The sequence below is a fragment of the Priapulus caudatus genome, unplaced genomic scaffold (genome assembly GCF_000485595.1).
Source record: "Priapulus caudatus unplaced genomic scaffold, Priapulus_caudatus-5.0.1 Scaffold1113, whole genome shotgun sequence".
Lineage (NCBI taxonomy): Eukaryota > Metazoa > Priapulida > Priapulimorpha > Priapulimorphida > Priapulidae > Priapulus > Priapulus caudatus.
In genome coordinates, this window is record NW_014578174.1 from 46,269 (window position 1) to 49,642 (window position 3,374).

Consider the following 3,374-nt stretch of genomic DNA (forward strand, 5'->3'; position numbering starts at 1 on the left):
CGTGTTTTTCGTCTGAAGATGGCTGCTTGAACGTCTCGTCGTGAAGGCTGGTTGGGTGATGCTTACTGCATATTTTGCATTCACTCCTTTTTGGGCATTCTTTTGACATATGACCTCTGTTGAGATACCCAAAGCAAAGTCCTTCCTTCTTCACGACCTCTCTCCTTTGGTCCATCGATTTTCGACCGAAGTCCCTGCACTCATCTAACCCGTGATTCTGTCGTTTGCAGAAGATGCAGGTTTTCTGGGTGGTGCTTGGCTTGCCATCTGTGGAAAAGGTCATCCTTTCTTGCCGAGATGCAGGCTTCTTGCTTCCTTCCAGTATCTGGTTGGAGTGGTGTTGATTTCGGTCCTTTTCTGTTCTTGTTGCTTCATAGGTCACATAAGGATCGTTTGCAATGTCAGCTTCCTCTGCCAGGAATGAGACAAATTCTTCGAATGATGGATATCGTCCACTGCCTTTCTTAAGCTTTGCTACTATGCGGTTCCATCTGTGTCCAATCCAGTTGGGAAGTTTTGTGCAAATTTTGTTTATCTATCGCATGTCGTTCAGGATCTCCAAGTCTTTGATTTCTGATGAGGCTACAAGACATTGTTGTAGGAAATCTGAGAGATTCTGAAGGCCTTTGTGATCCTTGTTGGCGATTCTTGGCCATGTGTCCAGTTTAGATCAAAAGGCTTCCGAAATTGTGAAAGGGCTGCCAAAGCGCTTCTCGAGCACCTCTTTTGCTTGCTCAAATGCTTTCTCTGATCTCAGCAGAAAGAAGCCGCTGACAGCATTTCTTGCCGATCCGCCGAGGTATCTTCTAAGGTAGTGTATTCTCTCATTTGCTGGGATTCCTTGACATTCGATTAAGGTTGTGAAGGCTGACAGCCAGTCGGGGTACTGGAGAGGATCGCCCATGAATATAGGAGGTCCGAGAATGGGCAGCCTGGTAAGTTTCATTGTCTGAACAAGCGCCTCTGTAAGAGCGTCATACTCTTGAGTATCTAAGGAGCAAGTTGGATAGAAGACTGGTGACTCTGGATACAAGGCCTTTGTCTTCAACGATTTCTGATTTAAAGGAAGAGGGAGATCATCGGCTCTGGAAATCCCACTCTCTTGTGGCATTGTTTCCTTTACGATTGCTGCACCCTTTTGATGCTTCGGTAATCGAAGTAGTTGCTTTGATGATCTCACAGTCATGGATGAATCCGCATCATCTTCTTCTTCATACACTCTCATCCTAGCTTCTTGTGCCTTAAGTTGTCCTTCTAGGCGTTCCTTTTCGAGTTCTCTGCGTAATTGTGCCATCTTGAATGAAGCCTCCTTCTTGCGAGCATCTTCTTCCAGCTCAAGACGCTCTAACTCCCTCTGACGTTCATTTTGACGCTTCTGAGCAGCAAGCTTCTCTTGTAGGGCAGCGGTTTCGGCTGCAGCAACCAACCTCTTTGAGGACATTGTGGATGTCCTCGATATCTTGGAGACAGTTGGTTTCTTCCTAGAAACCGCAGTTACGATTTTTGAAATCATATCGACAGTAATTGGGGAAAGCTTATCCAAATGCTTAGTTATCTCATTTTCCGTTTCCCCTTGGACTTCTTCAAGCTCCTCAACTACTTGTTGGAGCGAATCGAATCGTGCAGAGATATATTAGTTTTTCTGAGAGAAAGTTCGTCGTAGTTCATGAGAACGAAAGACAGCAATTTGTCAGTGTCCTTTAAGATCGTTAGCATGACAAGATGCTCTGAATAGAACTTTCTTTCTAAGTCTTCTTCTCTGTTTTTCCTAGCCTTTACTCAGGTTTTCTTGTGCGGGTGGAGCGACGCACATTCTTGGCAGACACTATCAATCGTTTCTTTCTTAGTTTTTTTTTGGGGGGGGGGTTATTTTGTGAAAGACTAACACCAACTAAAATATGCAATGACAGGAATGCAATTATCGCGAAAGAGCAGCGGCCATGCTGTGCGAACAATTACAGGAATTGCATATTCAGATGGTTGAATTACTGTGACAGACTAATGTATGTGAACATTATAAATCAGCGCGAAGATAAGAATAATTTCCTCATATTTAAGCACGTAAATAATCACGAGGCAAATTTCATAACAGGCCACTTAGATTTTTCACAAAGTGGCTCACTTCTATTTAATTTACAATGTAAGTTCACCTATTTGTGACACAATTATCTTGCAAGGTTTCTTAATGAAATATACAAAGCGAGATACATTTTACTTGGATTTAACATAATCGGCTTGCTAGGGGTTGTGATACCGCGGTCAAGATGCACGGATCTACAACCAGAATAGCGCTGCAAAAGTCACAGATGAAGAATTCGTGTTGGATTGAAGTACTGCCTGGTTGTTGAAGATCAAAAGTCGAAATGTCCACCAAGCAGTTCTAAGCTTGAAGTTCAAGTTCAGTTCTTTATTGTTAATACTCGATTTCGACAGTTTACCAAGATTTCAAGCCGTCACTCAGTTGCCAATTTCCCTGCGTTGCGCTGGACTGCGACGGTCATGGCGTAAAGCATGAAGGGAACGAATGCACTGGTTGACGTCGAATGGCTCATCAGCTTGGTATGGCGATGATCGACTTGCTGCTGGACAGGTTTCATTTGTCCATCGAGTTTCACTGTGGCTGCCACTTAGGTAAAGGTACCAACGCTTGAACGGATGTAGCTTGCAAATTGAAACGAAGTCTTTATTCCACAACAGTGCCGTGAAACTCGTTGGCTGGACATTATTTCCTTAGGGCAGCAAATATGCAAAAATAAGAGGGCGAAACGAATGATGGTTTCCCTCTAATAGATATCCAGAAAATGGCGAAAGCCGCCTACCGAGTTACTATGGCTCAAGGGGTCGTTGTCGTAACAGGTACTACAGATATGTACCCGAGGTACATATATGTATACACAAAGTGTACCACACTTGGGTGCAAATACACTTTATGACGTCCAGTATGGCGGCGCAGTATGGGGGCGCCTAACCCTAACCCTAACCCTAACACATGACCCCAGTAACGCTGCACTATAAAAGTATAGAACATAAATCTAAACAAGCCTAAAATGACCCTCGGGTGACATACTCTGTAGTAACCTGTTCGACCAACGACCCTTCGTCGCGTTACTATGGTTTGCGCGCACTTTAGTCATCATCGTGATTTTTAAAACACGCGAGCCGCAGCCGACACGCTGGGCGCTTAAGACAAAAATACGATAAAGGATAACGCAACATAACGAATCTAGCAACAACAGAATGTAAAGTTAGTTAAGAAAATCTTAGCTGCATGAAAAGCGGGCGCTTGCATAAATAATTTTTGAACTACAGACGTCTCACTTGACATTCAACCGTAGAGATGCGCTATATGTTCACTTATACATGCCATCGCCCGC